Raw genomic sequence first — 14,083 nt, 5'->3', positions numbered from 1 at the left:
CTCCAGAGAAGTGATCTCAGGATTGCTTCCAGTACCTCGTGCTAGTGAAGATAAGAACAGGATGATAGGGGAAATGAATATGTGGCTGAGGAGTTGGTGCTGGGGGCAGGAATTTAGATTTCTGGATCATTGGGATCTCTTCTGGGGCAGGGGTGACTTATACAAAAGGGAAGGGTTGCACCTTAACTGGAGGGGGACCAACATCCTAGCGGGCAGGTTTGCTAATGCTACACGGGAGGGTTTAAACTAGATTGGCAGGGAGGTGGGATCTTGTACGGGACAGAGGCACATGAGAGGCGAGGGGTTGGTATGGAGGGTGGGGTGGGAAAGGTTAGTGGATAGAATAGGCAGGTGAAAGGCAGAGAGCGAGGAAGGAGGGTTGGTTTAAACTGCACGTATTTTAGTTCAAGGGACTTGACGGGTAAGGCGGATGAGCTTAGAGCATGGATAGGTACGAGCGACTGGGACGTGGTAACCATGACTGAAACCTGGTTCAGGGAGGGGCAGGACTGGCAGCTCAATGTTCCGGAGTACAGGAGTTTCAGGAGTGAGGGAAAAAGAGGAGGGGGGGGTTGCATTGTTGGTTAAGGATGATGTCATGTAATGGGTGGAGGAATGGTTGATGGAATTTAATACAGAGAAGTGTGAGTTTTTTTTATTTTGGGAAGTCGAACAAGGGCAGGACTTACACAGTAAATGGTAGGCCTCTGGGTAGTGTTGTAGAGCAGAGGGATCTAGGAGTACAGGTGCTTGTTTCCTTGAAGGTTGAGTTGCAGGTAGTTAAGGTGGTCAAAAAGGTTAATGGCACATTGGCCTTCGTCAGTCATAGTAATATAGAAGTTGGGAGGTCATGTTGCAGTTGTATAAGATGTTGGTGAGACCACATTTAGAATGTTGTGTTCAGTTCTGGGCACCATGTTATGGGAAAGATATTGTCAAGCTTGAAAGGGTTCAGAAATTATTCATGAGGATGTTGCCAGAGCTGGAGGGTGTGAGCTATAGGGAGCGTTTGAGTAGGCTGGGTCTCTATTCCATGGAGTGCAGGAGGATGAGGGGGAATCTTATAGAGTTGTACAAAATCATGAGAAGAATAGATTGGGTAGATATACAGAGTCTCTTGCCCAGAGTAGGGCAATCGAGGACCAGAGGACATAGGTTCAAAGTGAAGGGGAAAAGATTTAATAGGAATCCGAGCGGTAACTTTTTCACACAAAGGGTGGTGGGTGTATGAAACAGGCTTCCAGAGGAGGTATTTGAGGCTGGGACTATCCCAACATTTAACAAACAGTTAGACAGGTACATGGATAGGACAGGTTTGGAGGGATATGGACCAAGCGCAGGCAAGTGGTGTAGCTGGAGCATAATTGGCCGGTGTGGGCAAGTTGGGCCGAAGGGCCTGTTTCCACACTGTATCACTCTATGACTCAAAGACTCTATGGTGATAATATTGTTTTCTCTTGATCAGTCAAACATTAGGTAACATTTATGTTATAAATATTCCAGGCAAATTGTTCACAATATTCTATTAAGTGAAGAATGAAATATAAATACAAATTATTGCTTTTTGTTCTACTACTTCTAGGTACTTGGTAAGGCCGCATTTATTGTGTTAGGTTTTGGTCACCATGCTCTTGGAAGGATGTTGTTAAGTTGGAAAGAGTGAAGAGAAGATTTTTGAAGATGTTGCCAGGACTTGAGGGCCTGAGCTACAGAGAGGTTGGACAGGCTAGGCTTTTATTCCTCGGAGCACAGAAAGTCAAGGGTGATCATAAAAGAGTGTACAAAATAATGAGGGGAATAGATATGGCGAATGCACAGAGTCTTTTACCTGGAGTAGGGGAATGAACAACTAGAAGACAATTTGAAAGTGATGGCGATTTGTTTATCACAGAGGGTGGTGGGGATCTGGAATGAGCTGCCAGAGGGGGCAGTTGAGGAAGGTACAATAACAGTATTACGAATGTGCCAGTACATTCAGACAGGTACATAGATAGGAAAACTTTAGAGAGATATGGGCCAACCGTGGGAAGGTGGGATGAGTGTAGATGAGGCATCTTGGCCGAAATGGACAGATTTTGCCAAAGGACCTATTTCTTTCCTCTATGACTCTATGAATCAATTACTTTAGACATTAGACATTTTAGACTTAGGGGGGTGGTAACAGGCCCTTTGGCCCAAGGAGTCCGTGATGATCAGCGAACACTCGTGCAGTAGTTCTATCCTAATAATAATAATAATAATAATAATAATAATAATAAGTTTATTTATATAGCACATTTATAGTCAATTTTCATTGACCCCAAAGTGCTTTACATAATTTAAAAATCAGTTCCATACAAAGCATAAAGATGGGTTAACAAAATAATAAAATGCATAAACAGGACACAACATGTAACATAAACATCCACCACAGCATTCATCACTGTGGTGGAAGGCACATGGTGGCCGTCCTCCTCCATTCCCCCCCCCCCCGTGGACAAGACCAGAGTCCAGAGTCCAGTCCAATCGGTCTTTCCTCCGGATACCGCTTCAGCACCGGCGACTACACACTAGGGTGGAGCCAGAATACAGAAGCCAAACCTACAAAGGCCTCTGGAGTATGGCTCAGAGAAAAGGCCACAGGGAGAAGCAACTCCTACCGTCAGCACCCGTGGTCCACCCAGGCCTCTGGCTCTGTAAGGCAGCAACTCTACCGCTATGCCACCATGCCAATTCTATGACTTCCCCAGAGGATTGCCATAGGTGGTGAATAAAATGTTACTCATTCATTGGCAACGTTTCTAAACACCTGGCGGATATTTATAGCAAGAAGCTAACAAATGGTTCTAAAAATAATGAATTAATCTAATTGGAGTGCCCTTCCAATTAACTAACTTATACAGTTAATCTCTTTGAAGCTTTAAATGTCCACTTCTTGTGGGCATAAATTGGAAATTACATCTTACATGCCTGCACACCAAAAATGCAGGATTGCAGGATACCGCTGCATCAAAATTATTTTTTACATTAAGCTTCTTTTATTTTGAGGTGGCCACTTGTAACTCTGGTCTTGCCCACCCAGGGGAAATTAGGCTTCAAGCATTGGAGGCAGCGATCCATTGTGACTCCACCTGAATTTCAAATTAAGCCTTTGACATAGTCTTAAATTCAGCAGTCTTGGTTGAAAAATGTAACTTGCAATTCTTTATATAATAGGTCATGTCATAAGGTCATAGGTGATAAGAGCAGAATTAGGCCATTCGGCCCTTCAAGTGCATTCTGCCATTCAATCATGGCTGGTCCATCTCTCCCTCCTAACCCCATTCTCCTGCCTTCTTCCCATAACCACTGACACCCTATGAAATTATATTTTGTTATTATGAATGCACATTTCTTGTTCACTAGTTTTATTTTCTGGGGCAATAACACATTTAAAACAAACTAAGCAAATATATACTGTTAAAATAATGGAATTACATTCAACTGTGTTCAGCATAATGTTCGCACAGTTTCTCTTGTGAGTTACTGATGTTGAAGATGATATACGGTAAATCTTCGCAATAACGGACCTCTCATTTCCCATACTCTGGGCAAGAGACTCTGTGCGTCTACCTGATCTATTCCTCTCATGATTTTGTACACCTCTAGAAGATCACCCCTCATCCTGTTGGTCAGTGTGGGCAAGTTGAGCTGAAGGGTCTGTTTCCACACTGTATGACGCTATGACTTTAAGAGTCCCAACTCTAAATGTCACCTCTCCATGTTCTCCAGATAGGCTGCCTGACCCACTGAGTTATCATGTATTTTGGGACGATCTTAAGATTGGAATGACTTTGGTTTGGAAGTGGAGGCAAAAAATATCATGAACAGATAGATTAGCTCAAGTGGGAAGAAAGTCTGAGGAAAGGATCGGTGTAGTAATGTATTTTATCTTAATCCTTGAGGAGTTTCACAGAGAGGGAGCAGCGAAAGAGGGTGTTGTTGAGGGTGAGGGTGTTGAGTCTGAAGAAAGATCTCTCTCGACCCAAAACATCACATATTCCTTTTCTCCAGAGATGCTGAGTTACTCCAGCATACTTCTACCTTGATCCTTGACTAAACTGAGATTGGGCCTATTTGCATGTGTTTCTGAGGGCAACCAAACTTGTGAAAGATTCCAGATAAGTCCTCAGTTCACATGTTGCAAGCTCACTGTCAGTGATTTAGCTGTCAGATCCTGGAATGGCACTGAGTCAGATGTAGGCGCAGTGACTCAATTAAAATCCAATTGTTTCTCAATTAAATCCTGAAAAAAAATTAAGTACTGCCATTTATTTTCTTTTTCAAATGCCAAGAACAGTTTTTGCTCTCAATTTCTGCCATATATGAGGCTTGTTTATTTCAGGGTAATATTTGGAACATTTGAATAATCAGATAAATATTGATGGTAGACACAAAATACTGGGGTAACTCAGTGGGACAGGCAGCATCTCTGGAGAGAAGGAATGGGTGACGTTTTGAGTCAAAACGTTTCCAGCCTGAAAAAGGGTCTCAATCCAAAACGTCACTAATTTCTTCTCTCCAGAGATGCTGCCTGTCCCGCTGAGTTACTCCAGTATTTTGTGTCTATCTTTGGTTTAAGCCAGCATCTGTAGTTCCTTCCGACATACACTAGATAAATATTGCTATTCTTTGTCCTTGGTTTTGACCATTTTTGTTCATATTTTTACTCTTTTTTTGTGTGTGAAAAGGTGAGACTAACTGCTCTCCCTCTATGTGGCTTCACATCCTGTCAACAATTACTGACACCTTCTGCTTAAAGACCATGATGAGCATGGGGTCTAAATGCATCTGTTTCTCACATATAGAAGCCATCAATCATCTTGCTTGGTTGTGGCTGTGACATAACACTTAATTAATGGAACTAATAATGTACTGCTTTTAAGACAATGCCAAAAAATTAATCCTTCCACCAGATAATTCCACCAAATCCAAAAGTCTTGACAATTAACTCATCATAATGTCTAAAGTGCCATTTTATCTTTTCTGAATTTATCTCTTCAAGTCCATAAACTGTTTGAATGGTCTAGTAATAAAAGAGAGATATCGCTTCACAGCTGTCTAGATAGGGTGATCTGCAGGGAAGCTGCCCTTTTACACTTCGGATCAAATCCAAGTATAGATTTCTGACTGGGACTTCATCTCTAAAGCTTGAAAGCAAACAAATGTATTAATTTATTCAAGATGAACCAAATATGTTGGTTTCTATTATTTTAATTTAAATGAACTTGCAGCATGGTGCCGCGGTGGTCAAATTGCTGCCATAGACCTGGGTTTGATTCTGATCACGGGTGCTGTCTGTACAGTTTTATGTTCTCCCTGTGACCATGTGGGTTTTCTCCGGGTGCTCCAGTTACCTCCTACGTTTCAAAGACGTGCATGTTTTTAAGTTAATTGGCTTCTGCAAATTGGCCCGAGTGTACAACATGCAATATGATTTTTAGTTGTGCTTCATGAGTGTTTTTTCAAAAGGTTTCTTTGCACCTGTACAAATGATGCATAATGTGCAGGTCAGAATATCACCACAGATTGCATTAGATAATGTAAATTAAATTCTTCCTAAATGTGAATATTTGTTTAGAAAAACATCTTCTTTACAAAATTAATAAATAATCCTTTCTTTCAAAAGGTCATTATGGAAAAATCTGGAAAATCTCTTGTGGAATGTGGCGTTTTTAAGCTATCTGACCTCTTTGCATTTGGATGCCCTGAGCAGCTGTGCTGTGATCTGTAAACAACTTGGATCATTTACTGTGCTCATTTAGGGCAAGGGGCAAATGAAGTTAATCAGAAGATAGACTTGTGCTACCATGAGCCTGTTTATTTTCCCAATTGTGTTTTGCATTAAATTCCTTTTTTTTTGTTTGCGCAGTCTTCTTTTATTTTCTCTCTTGCAAAATTTTATGTGCAATTTATGCACAATTATGTTTTTGTGCTTTTGACGTGACTGGATTTCAAGACATTTACTGTACCTGCACCTCACTATATGTCTGCCTATGATCATAACAAGACTTGACTTTACACTGTTTGAGTCAAGGTTGGTTCTAAGTACCTACAGTAAGTGCTGCTGTTCCAAACGATAACGCGTTTACAATCTCACTCTAGTTATGGCTCCTTCGTCACTTTGTGGCTCTACCTCAATCTTTACTGTCTTCTCGTTATTTAAATGCACATTGAAGACTGTCACTCATATTTTCCCTTTATTATTCTAAAATCTAAAAATTACTGTCGTTATTTTGTGAAGCCAGTAAACAGCTTAATTATATACAGAACTAAACAAAGACAGATTAACATTGTTGATACAATTATATGCAAGTTCAGAACAGGCATTTTGGGGTCAGTGTAATTTGGTGGAATCCTTGAGGTTTCGCTGACTCGGGGATATATCCAGGGTCCTGTATTCTCGTGGGATCTCATGGGGTTAGGCTATTGCTCTGCTTTCTCATGGGGATAGACTGCTGTATTCTGTTTTCAAAGTCAGGCTGAATGGGGCAGAATCCTTGATCTCATGTGATCATCTTCCCCAACTCATTTGCTTTGTAAATACACATTTGTAGTCCCACTGACTGGCATCTGGCCATGTGCAATTGATGCCAGCGGGTTGTCAGGTAGTGGGAAATGGGGATGATTTCAAAGAACAAGGATTGCAGAGAGAGACCTGCAAGTGTACATAGTGCAGGAATCATTTCCACACTAAAATAAAACTAAAATTTAAACCAAATTCAGCCCCATTCCCACTCTTCCAAGCAGTCTTGGATTTACAGTGCATTCAGAAGGCATTCAGACCCCTCCACTTTTTCCACATTTTGTTACGTTACTGCCTTATTCTTAAAATTGATTTATTTTTATTTTTATCATCAATCTATACACAATACCCCATAATAAATAAGTGAAAACAGGTGTTTAGAAGTTTTTGCAAATTAATTAAAAATAAATAACTGAAAAACACATTTACATAAGTAATCAGACCATTTACTCAGTACTTTGTTGAGGCATCTTTTGCAGCGATTACAGTCTCAAGTCTTCTTGGGTATGACACTACAAGCTTGGCACACCTGTATTTGGGTAATTTCTCCCATTCTTCTCTACAGATCCTCTCAAGCTCTGCCAGGTTGGATGGGGGCGTTGATGCACAGCTATTTTCAAGTCCCTCCAGAGATGTTCGATCGGGTTCAAATCCGGGCTCTAGCTGGGCCATTCAAGGACATTCACAGAGATGTCACGAACCCACACCTGCGTTGTCTTGGCTGTGTGCTTAGGGTCATTGTCCTGTTGGAAGATGAATCTTTACCCCAGTCTGAGGTCCAGAATGCTCTGGAGAAGGTTTCAATGGCCACTCAAGGACATCCCCAGAGAGGTCACGATACCACACCTGCGTTGTTTGGCTGTGTGCTTAGGGTCATTGTCCTGTTGGAAGATTAATCTTTGCCCCAGTCTGAGGTCCAGAATGCTCTGGAGAAGGTTTTCATCAATGACCTCTCTGTACTTTGCTCCATTCATCTTTCCATCAATCCTGACTAGTCTCCGAGTTCCTGCCGCTGAAAAACATCCCCACGGCATGATGCTGCCACCACCATGCTTCACCGTAGGTATGGTATTGGCCAGGTGATGAGCAGTGCCTGGTTTCCTCCAGACGTGACGCTCGGCATTCAGGCCAAAGAGTTCAATCTTGGTTTCATCAGACCAGAGAATGTTGTTTCTCGTGCCTTTTGGCAAACTCCATGTGAGCTGTCATGTGCCTTTAACTGAGGAGTGGCTTCCGTCTGACCACTCTACCATAAAGGCCTGATTGGTGGAGTGCTGCAGTTGTCCTTCTAGAAGTTTCTCCCATCTCCACGGAGGAACTCTGGAGCACTGTCAGAGTGACCATCGGGTTCTTGGTCACCTCCCTGGCCAAGGCCCTTCTCCCCCGATTGCTCAGTTTGGCCAGCTCTATGGTGGTTCCAAAGTTCTTCCTTTAAGAATGATGGAGGCCACTGTTCTCTTCGGGACCTGCAATGCTGCAGAAACTCTTCCCCAGATCCTGTCCCAACACAATCCTGTCTCGGAGGTCTACGGACAATTCCTTCGTCTTCATGGCTTGGTTTTTGCTCTGACTTACACTGTCAACTGTGGGACCTTATATAGACATGTGTGTGCCTTTCCAAATCATGTACAATGTCGTGGTTTACAAGACTCAAATTAAAGATAAGATGACACAGACACAGAGAATTCTTCAAGAAGACGAGAAGCCTTTAATTTGCACAAATCTGGGCCTGGAACATTCAGAGATAGTACAGCTTGTCCACTCTCCAAATGTTCTCTGATCCATAATTTCAAGCAGCGTTTTATTACAATTTCAGTTCTTATCTTTGGCTGCTTAGCATGCATGTTTTTACTAACTTTAACCTCTCACTGTCCTTGCCCTTTATCTCCAATCTCTGAGTTACCATGATGTTCTTAAGCCAAAGCAAAATAAACTAAGCAATAACTTGTTTTTGGGCCTTGACCTGATCACATAAAAATAGCTGACATCTGCGAGCTTTACTAAATATTTTAAACAAATTGGTAAAATTAAGAAGTAACATGTTTCCTCTATATACATTCTATATAACTTCTATATAACTATCAATTTAATTTACCACTGGTGGACTCCAATCAAGTTGTAGAAACATCTCAAGGATAATCAATTGAAACAGGATAAGCCTAAGTTCAATTTTGAGTGTCATAGCAAAGGGTCTGAATACTTATGTAAATGTGATATTTTAGTTATTTACTTTTAATTACTTTGCAAACATTTCTAAACACGTGTTTTCACTTTTATATTATTAGGTATAGTGTGTCGCTTGACGAAAAAAAAAAAAGAATTTAATCCATTTAAAAATAAGGCTGTAACGTAACAAAATGTGGAAAACGTGAAGGGGTCTGAATACTTTCTGAATGCACTGCACATAACACCTCCTTGGACCACAATGCTGCACAATTCTATGAGGTACTGTTGATTTCTTTGAAGTAGTTTTTAATCGATATTTATAGTGATCACCCTCTACACTAATACTATCTGACACACACTCGGGGCAATTTACAATGTTACTGAAGCCAAGTAACCTACCAATCTCTTCAGACTGGACGTTTCAGGTCGAGACCCTTCTTCAGACTAAAGGAGGGTCTCGACCCGTAATGTCACCCATTCTTTCTCTCCAGAGATGCTGCCTGTCCTACTGAGTTACTCCAGCATTTTGTGCCTATCTTTAACCTACCAACCGGTACATCTTTACTTCTACAACCTCTGCAACTCTACTGCTGTGCCACCATGCTGCTAATGAAACTTGGTAAAACACAGTTACTGTTTCATTGTAACATTTTGTGCAATTAAGGTGCCACAAATAAGAAATGACATGAACATTTTGTTTAAATGGTATTTTACTTGATTCCAACGTACTGACAACTTGAAGGGATTACATCTATCACAGTTTTCTGGAGATATGTCAATGCAGAATTGTGTGCCGTTTCCATATTCCAAAATTGCATCTGATGCAGAAAGACTGACAAATCACCTCCATGAATTGGAAGAAGCATTAAAAAATTGTGTAATTCCACATAACACCGATTTTATGCTGCTATGCTTAGGACTGTAAAGCTATGTGCTAGATATATACAGGTACAGGTCATAAGGAATGATGGATTGCAGACGTAAATCATAGAATGGTTTGCTTTAATGGAAATAAAATTCAGAAAAAATATAACACCAGCTGTAGATTAATTACGCCACATTTTACAATATGGCACAAAGTAGAAATTTAGAAGATTCATGAGACTTCATAAAAGGAAACCATTTTGCCTGACATGCTAGTTTCTGCTCTTTGAATCAATCCCAATTTTAAAAAAAAAATCCTCACTGGTCTCTAAATTTCACCTTTCAAGAGCTTTTCCTGTTCTCCGATTAGTGGTTTTACTGAACACAAAAGGTTTTCAGGCAAAAGTCTCCAGATCATGATAACCATAGTGTAAACTAAGTAAGTAAGTAAGTAAGTTTATTGGCCAAATATTCACATACAAGGAATTTGCCTTGGTGCTCCGCCCACAAGTAACAACATGACATACAGTGACAGTTACGAATTACTCAGAAAACACTAAACATTAATAATAATAAAACATTAATGTTAAAACACCATTGATCAAGCATGTGAACCAACAAAATACCAGATCAAAGGGAGGCTACAGATTTTTGGCTGTTGAGTAGAGCAACTACTCGTGGATAAAAACTGTTTTTATGTCTGGCTGTGGCAGCTTTGACAGTCCGGAGTTGCCTTCCAGAGGGAAGTGATTCAAAGAGTTTGTGGCCAGGGTGAGAGGGGTCAGAGATGATCTTGCCTGCTTGCGTCCTGACCCTTGCAGTGTATAGTTCATCAATGGAGGGAAGGTTGCAGCCAATGACCTTCTCTGCTGATCGGACTATTTGCTGCAGCCTCCAGGTGTCATGCTTGATGGCTGAGCCAAACCAGACCATGATGGCGAAGGTGAGAACAGACATCGTAGAATTGGACCATCATTACCTGTGGCAGATTGTGGTTCCTCAGCTGCTGTAGGAAGTACATCCTCTGTTGTGCCTTTTTGACTGTGGAGTCGATGGTAGCCCCCCACTTAAGATCCTTGGAGATGATGGTTCTCAGGAACTTAAAAGACTCCACAGATGTGACTGTGGTGTTGTTGATGGTGAGTGGGGTGAGGGGAGGGGGAGCTCTCCTAAAGTCTGCAATCAATTCCACTGTCTTAAGAGCATTGAGCTCCAGGTTGTTGCGATGGCACCAGGACGTCAGCTGTGACACTTCTTGTCTGTAGGCAGATTCCTTCCCATCCTGGATCAGTCCAATCAGGGTTGTGTCATCCGCAAACTTGAGAAGCTTGACAGAGGTATCTGTGAAGGTGCAGTCGTTGGTGTAGAGAGAGTAGAGGAGAGGAGAGAGTATGCAGCCTTGTGGTGCTCCTATGCTGAGTGTTTGCGGGTCCGAGATGTGCTTTCCCAGCTTCACATACTGCTTCCGGTCTGTCAGGAAGCTGGTGATCCACCGTCAGAGGGATTCAGGCACAGTTAACTAGGAACGTTTGGAGTGTAGTAGCTCTGGCACAATGGTGTTGAACGCAGAGCTAAAATCAACAAACATGATCCTCGCATAGGTCCCCTGGCGGTCTAGGTGCTGTAGGATGAAGTGCAGGCCCAGGTTGACTGCATCATCTACAGATCTATTGGCCCAATATGCAAACTTCATAGGATCGTGCTATTTCGCAGCTTGGCCAGCACAAGCCTTCTGAATGTCTTCATGACTACAGAGGTCAGTGTGACAGGCCTGTAGTCTTCAGGACAAGTAATCCTTCCCTTTTTGGGTGCAGGGACAATAGTGGAGACTTTGAAGCAGGCAGGGCCAGTACATGTTTGCAGGGACTGGTTGAAAATGTCTGTATAGACTGGTGCCAGCTGTTTGGCACAGAACTTAAGAATAGAAGGGGAAACATTGTCAGGTCCTGGAGATTCCCGGATTTTTTGTCTTCTGAAAAGCCTCTCCACCTCCTCTATTTTTATTATATTTGTTGCCATAGCGTCCTCTGGCAGCCCATTGCAGATACTGAGTGAGTGAAAAAGATGCCCCGAAGGTCTTTCCTAAATCTCTCCCATCTCAGTTTATGCATGTTTTACTATCTTTTGCCCTGGGAAAACGACAGTGAGTGTTCACTTTATCCTCATCATTTGTACGTCTCAGTAAGGTCATCCCTCAGCCTTCTGCGCTCCAAAGAAAAAAAGTCCCAGCCTATCCAATCTCTCCCTATAACTCAAGCCCACACACCTAGATACAACCTTGGTGAATCTGTTCTGCACCCTTTCCAACTTAATGATATTCATTCTTTATCTGGGTGACCAGAACTGCATACAGTACTACAAGTGTGGTCTCACCAATGATTTGTACAGCTGCTTCATGATATACTAACTTTTGCACTTAATATCCTTCCCAATGAAGACAAGCATGCCGTAAGCCTTCTTCAGCTCACTGTACTTGTGATCCACCATTTTTAGAGAACCATGCACCTGTCCTCACACATTTCTCTGTTCTGCAACACTCTCCATGGCTCTATCATTTACTGTGCAAGTGGTGCCCTGATCTGACATACCAAAGCACAACACCTCACACTTGTTAGAATTAAATTCCATTTACCATTCTTTGACCCATCAGCCCAACTGATCTAGATCCTGTCATTAGATACCCTTTCCAATTTCTCACTACCAGTTTTGGTGCCATTTAAAAATAAAGCCTGCACATTTAGTCAAGATTGAACCCGGGTCTCTGGCGCTGTAAGGCAGCAACTCTACCGCTGTGTCACTGTGCCATCCCTAGTTCCAGCAGTGGAGAGCAGATCTAATTTCTGTTCAATGTGCAATCTTGGTGGCTGCGTGTCTGTTAGGGGAGCCATAATAATCTGCACTCAGCTTCAACGATGATTCACTAATAACTTTAAAATGTCTGGCATTAGAATCTGTATTTATATCCCTCACTGCAATTCAGCAATCTTTCTTCAGCTCTTGTTACTTCAACAGATCTTCACATGATTGTAATAAACTGTTAAATCAGTACTGTAGCCAATATATTACATACTTATTCAATGAATCATTAAGATTGCTCCTACACATTGTGTGGGATGTCCTAAAAATAGCCGGCATCATTTGATCCTAATGATCATCAGTAATCTTGATTAGATTTGCGTCATTTACATTGCAAAAACACACAATGTAGTATAAATAGTCAGTATCTAAGAAACCAAATGTATGTTGGTGTTTGATGTACAATTTACCATAACGGAAGGTGAAACCGCCATCATGTCTATTGTGGCAGATATCACTGGTACATTTTCAGCAAATTCTACTCACTTCAATCCAAAAGCCTGAATTAGGGATTTCCTGCCTATTATTCAGCAACATGCTGCATGTCACCTTTGGAGACACCTTTGGAGAATTTAGCAAATTTTCAAACTGTTTATCATTAATATGAAGTAAAGAAAACAAGGATATAAATGGCCCGAGGAATGCACAAAAATGATGGGAAAACATTTAGCTCATTTTTACTAGGACGGTACGGTTGTGCAGCAGTAGAGTTGCTGCCTTACAGCGCCATAAACCCGGGTTCGATCCCGACTACAGGTGCTGTCTGTACAGAGTTTGTGACCGTTCGGGTTTTCCCCGGGTGGTCTGACTTCCTCCCACATTCCAATGACGTACAAGTTTGTAGGTTAATTGGCTTCTGTTAATTGTAAATTGTCTCCAGTATGTGTAGGAAAGTGTTAGTGTATGGGGGTGATTGTTGGTCTGCGTGGACTCGGTGGGCTGAAGGGGCTGTATCTTTAAACTAAATTTAAAAAAACGAAACTGAACAAAAATGAAGAAATAAATCTAACCCTTTAATCTTCATACATTAATGATTTAAATCTGTTAATCACATCAGTTTTAATATTATGCAATGGCAATATTATTGGACTAAATGATGCAACTTATTTCAATGTTATAGTACATCCTTAGTGTAACTTGTCATAGTTGAGGTTTTGAGAAATGCAATGTGACTGGACTTTTCAGATTGTATAAATCTTTAGACTTTAGAGATACAACGTGGAAACAAGTTTTTCAGCCCTGAGTCCCTGCCGACCAGCGATCACCCCATGCTCTAGCACTATCCTACTCCTCAGGCACAATTTATAATTTACAGAAGCCAATTAACCTGAAAAACCTGTGCGTCTTTGGAGTGTGGGATGAAACCAGAGAAAATCCACGCGGTCACAGGGATAACATACAAACTCCGTACAGACAGGACCCGTAGTCGGGATCGAACCCGGGTCTCTGGTGTTGTAAGGCAGCAACTCTACTGCTGCACCACTGTGCCACACCAAGCTGTGGTGTGAAATCAAAAAGTACTGGAAAACTCAGCTGATCATGCAGAATGAGTGAAGGAAATTTGACAGAGAAATAGTCATAGAACTGTGCAGCACAGAAACAGGACTTTTAGCCCACTTTGTCCATGCTGACCAGGTTGGCTTACTGGGCTAA

The sequence above is a fragment of the Leucoraja erinacea genome, chromosome 13 (genome assembly GCF_028641065.1).
Source record: "Leucoraja erinacea ecotype New England chromosome 13, Leri_hhj_1, whole genome shotgun sequence".
In the NCBI taxonomy this organism is placed as follows: domain Eukaryota; kingdom Metazoa; phylum Chordata; class Chondrichthyes; order Rajiformes; family Rajidae; genus Leucoraja; species Leucoraja erinaceus.
Note: the sequence above shows the minus strand (reverse complement) of the source record.